General features: G+C 40.7%; 1 protein-coding gene across 1 annotated transcript in view; it reads left to right on the top strand.

The window, feature by feature from the left end:
• The first annotated feature begins 7,278 nt into the window (after positions 1 to 7,278).
• sema4d (semaphorin 4D) overlaps positions 7,279 to 9,197 on the top strand; it is a 79,614-nt gene continuing 77,695 nt past the window's right edge. The window contains exon 1 of the mRNA XM_012958827.3: positions 7,279 to 7,425. The gene's annotated coding sequence lies outside the window, so the exon portion shown is untranslated. The remainder of the gene's footprint in view (positions 7,426 to 9,197) is intronic.

Genomic DNA, 9,197 nt, shown 5'->3' with positions numbered 1-9,197 from the left:
CCTGGCAACCACAAAATGTGAGTATTTTCATTTGGAATAGGAAGAAAAGATTCATTCTTGTCACTAATCATCAAAACCTGGGACTTTTACAAAGTAGGTGATTTCGGTGTTTATTATAAATATGAATTTCTGTACAAGGCTTGAAAAATCTACTGTTATCATTTTGATTGTGATTATGTTTGACCAAAGAGCACTATGAAATGGCTTAAAGTCCAAGATAAGAACACAAGAAAGCTCAATTACAGCCACCAGTATAGTGGGCAACTTGTGCTTTTGCTTGCAGTGAGTTGTGCATAAAACAACTTTCAACAAAGGTACTTGCATCAAAATGCACTCCTTGTACTAACGTATTGTACCGATCAGTGCCACTCATAAAAACGACTTTCATCAAAGGTACTTGCATCAAAATGCACTCCTTGCATTAACGTATGGTAGTGATCAGCACCAGTCATTCCTGTCTTCTGTTCCAAATTGGGCACTGCTGTGTCTAACACAGAGGAACCCTGGGTTCCCACAGCGCTCTGTGTTAATAGGAGCAGCACACTTGTGCCTGAAGAATAGGGCGCACATGTCACTCACACACCAAACACCAGAAATGAGCAGAAATACTCAGCAAAATTGTGCCCTATTTGCAACAAAGTGTATGTGCAAATACGTCCATTTTGGTGAATCGGACACAACTTCTGTAAGTGAAGCGCACTTGTATAAAGAGAATCGGCCATTTGTGCCCACAATGGAATTGTGGAAAAATGTGGTATTGTGGTAAAACACATGGCAAGTGTGCTCAAGACTGTACTTTGCTCATTCTGTCTCAGTAGAAATGTGCTTTTATAGGTTTTCAGAATTTGTGAAAAAAACATGTTTTGAAACATCCCCCAATTTGACTAAAAACAAAAACTGTATTATTTTCTTCCTTCTACTTCTCCTTGATGTGCTAAAGTATAAATTGCTTCCAGCTTGCTAATAATTAGTCATTATTCATGTCTGGTTTTGTAGCCGGAAACCTCTATTAAATTGTTGACTGGCCACTTCCATAAAGCCCCATTCAAGTCCCATTAACAGTTCACTCTTATTATATTATTTTGCTGGTCTCCTAAATCTTATTCACTTGCCCTGTAATTATTATTTAAGAGCTTACATATAACATGTTGCATTACAGGGTCTTCCTTCCGGCAATCAGACAAAGAGTGGCTTTTTCTGTACAAAGCAAAATACAGGCTTCATTTGTATTTTTGAAGGGACAATTAACAGTTATAAACACCTTTGTTCCATATAAGGCCAGTAATTAGAACGTGTATTAAAAATGTATTCTAAAAAAAAGATTAATAATTTCTTTATTTCAGTTTTTATTATACAGCACTAATAAATAATTGGTTAATTAACCATTCACAACCCTCCATCTCACTCAGGAGTATTTAGATTTTAAAATTTGACTTTGCCATAGTTGGCCACCTAAAATATCATGCAGTATATGAACAAACTGGGGAGTATTTATTAACACTGGAAACAAACATCACCGGTGATGTTAGCAACCAATCAGATCTTTTTCTAACTTGTAGGTGACCGTTCAAATCTTATTGCTGATATTTGTATTTCAGGGGTATATTTATCATGCTGTGTAAAAAGAGGAGTAAAACTTTACCAGTGATGCTCAAAGCAGCCAATCAGATGCTTTGCTTTGGTTTTCTGTTAACTGTTGAAATCTAATTGCTGATTGGTTCCCTGGGCAACATCACCGGTAATGCTTCACTCCACTTTTTACACAGTATGATAAACATAACCCTCAATGTTGTTTTTTTCCTTAAAATGACTTAAAATCCTTTTATACATATATATACATGGGTGAGTGCAGAGGATCTCTTATTTTCTGTTTGATAAGATATAATGAGCTTTATATAAAAATAATGTATGTTCCTTCTTTTAGCTGCACTAAACTATACTATGTCTTACATACAGTATATGGATAAAGAGAAGTTTATTATACAGGGGATTTACCTGGGATGTGTAATTTCATCAACTGCCTTCTCTTCACGCCACCGCATTGTACCTGCCGATATCTGTCCCTTAGACTGATTTGGCAGGTTATCGGCCTGTGTAGGGCAGCAACGAAATTGAAATTGGGCAGATATCAATCGGGCAGGTTAAAAGATTTAGTCGGATCGGGGACCGCATCGGCTCGTTGATGCAGTCCCTGAACCGACTGCGCCCATTAGCTTAAATTTGCCCGATATCACCCACCCGTAGGTGGGGATATCGGGAGAAGATATGCTCGCTTGGCGACCTCACCAAGCGAGCGGATCTCAACGTGTATGGCCACCATAACTCTTTAATGCTAAGGAAAGGAAGGGAAGATATACAAAAATATTCACACAATAGGGTGTTACAAATCCAAGCACAAATGTAAGCGACTTTCAACTCAAATTGAGTCTTTTTCAACAAACTTTGTGTAATTACGAAAGCGATTGGACACAAGGGAGCCGTCACTTGCACCTACTCATGCATGCATACTGTATGATTTACTAATCTGTATACAAACTTGCGGCACTATTTTGCTGGCACTACTATTGTATTGAAATTCTGTAAAACAATGCAGTAAAAAGGTTACTATTTAATAATTATGTATATAATCATAGATGAAATGGTTAGCATTGCTGCCATGCGGCTCTGGAGTCCTCTGGATTCAGCCAGGTCAGGACTGAGATTCAAAATAGACCCTGACATTTCAAGTACACAGAGGCCAAAACAGTCCCCATCCGCCCACTAAATAGTGAATTTTTATGGTATCTTACAGTAGCCACTGTATTTGCCAAAATCCACAGCCAGTTTAGCTCTAGTTCTAACCTAGTCATTCTCTCTAAACGTTTGTATTAATCACCATGCACGTGTGGTATTTCCTCATGGAACTCAAGTTTCAGGGTCTTTGCCATGTATTGCCCTCTTGTCATCTTCTTGAACTACTGGTATATAAATATTGTAAATGGCATGCCTGCTCATTCTCTTAGCAATATATTTGTATACTGTTTGTATTTATGGAATAGTTAATTGCAATTTCAGGAGACTTGACAGTTTTCGATTCACTCTTGTAAATATTATTGGATTTTGGGCCTCTATGTACAGTATACAATTTTGTGGTGAGTGCCCTATATGTTATATAACCTAATTAAATGGAAATAAATAGAAGATGACATCTACCCTTATGACAGTTGTATACTAGTTATTACGGTTACCAAATATAATTAAATGCAAGCAAAATATATAATCACTCTGTTGGTATTAAGTTTCATCTGCCAGCCAAATCACAAGATAAATGCTAGGAGTGGAGATCCAGTTGCTGCATGAGCAGAGCATAGTAGGCATTCCTGGGCTTTCATTAGTGGTGCCTTGATGGCCCTGTCTAGTAAGCAGCTGCCAGTCAGAAAGCATGGGTTTCATTGTACCTTCTAACTGAAATTGCAACAGCACTGGACGTTAAGTTTAATGTTGCTTTCTGTGTGGCCAGTTTTTCCATATCAGTTTCACCAATGGTCAGACCACTGTCCTATATTTTCTAAATATCTCATTTTACAGTGCCTTCATTAATCTTCTTTTGGTGTTTTTTGTGTTCTGGGATGGCAGAATATTTATCTTTATATACGCATCCATCATGACCTCATCTTCTCCAATTATAATTAGAACTCTGCGTACAGCATACCAATTGATCCAGTCTCTACATTACTCAGATTGAATGCAGGTTATTAATGTAAATTACATTAGGATGGATTTGTAATTTTTTTTTTCATTTTTATTAACAGAACAACAGTTCCAACCACATGGTAGGCAGTACATCAAATAAACAGATACAGAACTCTATATCCAAAAAGTGATCAAGCTGTTAAAGTCTTGAAAGTTATTCTTAAAGGGATTCTGTCTATTTTTATGGTGTACTTTTTATTTCTAAATTACACTGTTAACATAGCAAATAATTCAACCAACAAATGTATTTCTTATTTTTAGTTGTAATATTGGTGTGTAGGCGCATCTCAGTGCATTGTGCCTGATTCTGAGCTTTCAGAAGCCAGCACTACACTTTAAAACTGCTCTCTGATAACCTATTGTTTCTCCTACTCCTGTGTAACTGGAGGACTCGCAATCCGGACTTGGATTTCTTCCTATTGAGTGCTATTCCGATATGTTCTTGCTCCCTTCCCATTGTTCTGTTGATTGGCTACTGGGGGGGGGGGGGGGGGGGGGGGGGGTTGATATCACTCCATCTTGCAGCTTAGCAGTAAATTGTGACTGTTTATCAGAGCACAAGTCACATAGTTGTGGCACTGGGAAATGAACAATATGGCTAGCCCCATGTGATATTTCAAAACTAAATAAAAAAAAAAAATCTGCTTGTGTTTTTGAAAAACTGTTTTCAATGCAGAATTCTGCTGAAGAAGCTGTATTAACTGGTGCATATCATATCATGTTTTCCTGTAAAAGTATTCCTTTAATTTTGGTTCTATCAGAGCTTTTAACAATCTAAAAAGTGTCGAAAGCAATCATTTTTCAAACCAAGATAACAATACAGTGTATTGTCTAGTCTGCTTGTGGATAGATGCCAAGATAGGTTTGGAACCGATTTTTTGGGGGGAGGGGTAACAATAGGAGCAGCAACAAACACTGCCAGCTGGGGGGAATCAAGTACAGGTATGGGATACCTTATCTGGAAACCCGTTATCCAGAAAGTTCCGAATTACGGAAAGCCCATCTCCCATAGACTCCATTATAAGCAAATATTTCTAATTTTTAAAAATGATTTCCTTTTTCTCTGTTATAATGAAACAATACCTTGTACTTGATCCCAACTAAGATATAATTAATCTTTATTGGAGGCAAAACACGCCTATTGGGTTTATTCAATATTTAAATTATTTTTAGCAGACTTAAGTTATAGAGATCCAAATTAGGGAAATATCCCTTATCTGGAAAACCCCAGGTCCCGAGCATTCTGGATAACTGGTCCCATACACATAGTAAGTACCAAGTAAGAGTGTGTAAAGGCAATGGGCCACAGGGAGATTAGTCGCCCACAGTTATCTCGGCTACCACTGGCAATAAAGCAAATTGCCTGTGGAAAAGCATACGTATTACTTTTTTTCCAAAGTCACATGAAGTTTTCTGAAGGAGGAAAACTGTGCCTTTGGCTGGAAGAAACATTCACTGCTAAACCAGGTAGGAATAAAAGTATTTAGGTCAATGTGAGCAATTGCAACCAGGGGCACCAGGTGGTCCAGTGTTTTAAGTGCTTTATAAGGATTAGTATGTGTTAACTCAAATTTCCAAATATCCTCCATGTAGTACAGGTAAGACCGATTATCCAGACTGTTCAGGACCTGGGGTTTTCCGGAGAAGGGTTCTTTTCATAATTTGGATCTTCATACCTTAAGACTACAATTTAAGATTACTTAAACATTAAATAAACCCAATGGGATTGTCTCCAATAAAGAGATGGCAGATATTGGCTCTGGAACGCAAACTCTTGTGTGTATTTTATTCCAGAGCATCACTTTCTTCTTAGTACATACTTGCTGGTCCTGTTGGCCTAGAGTGCTGCTTGGGTCCAGTTTCTGAACCTGATCCACTACCCACTGAACAGAATAGATATCACCAAGTGGATGATCAGAAGGCAGGGAGGTGAAAAAGCCGTAGCATACATTGGGACTGACAAACCCAACCTCCAACCTGTAGACTCCTACCCACATCCCGCAAAATACCTGTTTTTTAGCATCCCACATCCACCGATGCTCCCTCAAAGTGGCCATACATGGTAAGATTTGCTCGTTTGGTGATGTTGCCAAATAATTTAATCTTTCCCCCCACAATGCCCACCTTGTGCAGGCAATATTGTGCTAATGCAAGCATTTGGCCCAAGGGCCAAACAATCACGTTACAATGAAGGCAATATGAAAAGTTGAAGGGAGGACCACATCAATAAGACAATGTGGTCCTTAATCCTAGAGAGAAATCAAGCAGAGTACTTTTTGTGTGTGCCTTACTCTGCTTGCCCTATGCTGCCTGTGTGTGCCATACTCTGCCTGCCCTATGCTGCCTGTGTGCCATACTCTGCTTGTCCTATGCTGCCTGTGTGTGCCATACCCTGCTTGCACTTAGCTGCTTGTGTGTTCCATGCTCTGTCTGCCCTATGCTGCCTGTGTGTGCCATACTCTGCCTGCCCTATGTTGCCTTTGGGAGGTGAACCTGGCAGGGGTTTGTTTTGGGAGTTTGTTAGCAGTTGGAAATAGCCATTAATTAGTCCCTAAGGTGTGTAATTATTTGCTGAAGTGGCTGTGCTATCCACAGGGGAGGAGGCATATGGATTTAAGGGTGTGTCTTACTATGACATAATATAATTCTTTCACATATGAATGATGGTTGATATCCCCACAGTGAGGACCACGCATTTGGGTTTTTGCTGCGCTACCACCATTGTGATAACATGGGTGTGGTTTAAAAAGGGCAGTGGTCAAAACTAGCATTAGTGGCCCTCCACTATGTATACCAGAGAAATTCCGGCCCTCTGCATCACAGAAGTTCAACAGCACTGCACTATTTTATACTGTAAATTTTTTTCCTCTATCAAAAAGGGTGAATGAAATCTGCATTTTTTTGTTTTGGCATCACGTAATGGCACATGCGCACAAGTAACTCAGCCAGGGAAATCGAAACAAATGGGGGAATGCTTAGAGTCCAGGGGATGGGGTCCAAAAACAGGTAGGTAACTCCTGGAAATAGGGGGAGTTGACTGGGAAGTGTAACCAGCTACACAGAAAACTAGAAGAATTGCTAAGTACCTGATGGGTATTGAACCTAAGCCCCCATGAGTAACAGGACTGGGACTTAGGAACTGAGCCTTTCTACAAATTTTAAATATTATTGTTACAACCCACCCACCTGTATACAGCTTAGTCCCAGCTCCACACAGCTTGCTTTTGGCTGATGCCCCCCAACCTCGAAAATTTTCTCCGAGCACCCACAGACAGTTCTAGAACATTTCTTTGCCCCTAAAGAAAATAGACATAATTTAAACTAAAACCCAATTCCCGCGACCCTTTTCTTTCTAAACAATTCTCATAAAAATGCAAACCTCACGCCGCTAATACCATGTATAAAACACACCAAGCACGAATGGAGTTGGACAGCGAAGCAGCAATCCCAGCCAGGGCAGGTAGGCGATTTAGCACTTTCTAACAGGCGATCCAGTTTTTCCTATTTTCCTCCTCCTTCTCTCCAGCTCCAGTTACATCCCCTCCCCCAGTTTTGCAGTCCCCCCCCCCCTCTCACTAGCAGCCAGTGCGGCTCTGAGCAGTAGGAAACCTGCTAGTGAGTAGAGCACCGGTGGAGCTGCAGTGGAGCAGGACACACGCCTCAGGGAGCCCGGGCTGGGAGACTGCCGGACAGGTAAGCAGCAAAGCCTTCTTTAGCCGGTTGCTCTGCAGGGACCTGGGACGCGCTGCAGGAAAGCAGTTCAGCGGGGGATGTTGAACCTGTACCGTGGTTTGTTGTGAAACTACAACTTTCAGCATAACCACACACACGCTGTCGGGACTGTTTTAATTGTGGTATCGTGGTATTTTTTTCCTTAGCACTGTTACATGTGATATATGTGGCGCTGACATGTTGGTAGGTGTGTGTTTGCACTAGTATGTTGCTAGTGTATAATTGTGCACTTGCCTGGTTACTTTCAGCGCCCACTCCCCCTCGTTTAAATGAACCAGTGCTGTTCCATTACTAACTGCCCCCACCTGCCCATTTGGCCTTTTATTCTCATGCAGTATTTCTGTCCCCCACCCTCCCCTAAAGCTTTGTATTGTGTCCCAGGCTGCTGTCTCCTCCCCCACAGCCAGTGCATCACTATTTACTGCTCTCTTGCCCTTTATATGCAGCAGCCATTGGGGATTTGTGTGAAATGGCTAAAAGTTCAGCTTATCTATGAGGAGAGATATACACAATCTCTTATTAATCAGTCTGAAGCAAATAGACTCGCTGCTGCTCAGATGAGGGGAGTGGGGAGTGGGGAGTGGGGAGTGGGGGGGGGGGGCATTGAAGATTACTCAGCAAGTCCAGTTTTTAGATTTCTCACTAATAGATACTGTATAAGGGATATTTGCATTATTGTGGCTTTTATAGCGTTTTGTTAAAGAGAAAACATACCATATTAAGGTGTAGTTTTGGGTCTATTCTGTCTTTCTATACATATTTTGTAATATATTGTGTTTGGCTATAATAAATTATGTTCCTATAGAATGCAATGTTGCAGTGTCTCCAGCACCAAACAAATAATTTTCTGTTGTAGAATGCTTTACCAAGCAATTGTTTTTGAACAAAATATATAAAAATCAATCATGGGAGTGCCAGTGTGCACATCAAGCAAAGGCGGTTCTTCCCAGCTGTCCTTGTTTTCCGTGTCTGTGTATTGGTTTTCCCGTTCACTTCCTGCAGCATGGAGCTCTGTGTGAAAGTTTAGGCTCAGGAATGCATGAGTTAATGAACCCCATTCTGTACCCCCAGAACCTCACTAAACCACTTCATACAGGTGAGAAGCAACATGCATTGTTACATGTGCATTCAGCAGTTCAGTGTGTGCTGTCACTGTAGGATAGAATGGGGGTTGTTAACTTATGCATTTATGTGTGGTGGAATGTATAAAAAGCCACCACACAGGATCGCACACAGGGTCAACAATGGTCCTTGCCTGATCGTGGTATAAATTGTAAGGGGTAGTTTTAAAAGCAGTGGCTCCTGCATTGGTGGTTCTCTTGCAAACTGCTGGCACAAGAAGGTAAACTGCTAAATATCTTTTTAGGGGCAAGCATCCTTTCATGTCATGTTTTAAATTGCAGCAGAAAGTAATCCAGTATACTTTTTGGGGGCACAGCTCACTGTGATTTTTTTTTAAAGTTTAGGGTCCCCAAAGCACTACCCTGCGTAGCTCCAAAGTTAGAACTAAAGGGCACCTATCATTAAATACTGTTTCCCCCACTGGAGGTGATGGCTAACAGAGTCTGCATTCCTAGGGGGAAATAGTTGTTTTTTTCCCCCAAAAAATGCCCCTCACGAGTGCTAAGCCACCCATACCAGGAGCTCCATGTCCATGCGCAGAATGACAAAGTGCCCCAGTTCGCTCTTTATAAGTGTGCATTTGATGTAAGACTGAGTCGTGAAACATAGCT

Source organism: Xenopus tropicalis, chromosome 1 (assembly GCF_000004195.4).
Source record: "Xenopus tropicalis strain Nigerian chromosome 1, UCB_Xtro_10.0, whole genome shotgun sequence".
Taxonomy (NCBI): domain Eukaryota; kingdom Metazoa; phylum Chordata; class Amphibia; order Anura; family Pipidae; genus Xenopus; species Xenopus tropicalis.
Note: the sequence above shows the minus strand (reverse complement) of the source record. Positions and strands in the feature narration are given on the sequence as shown.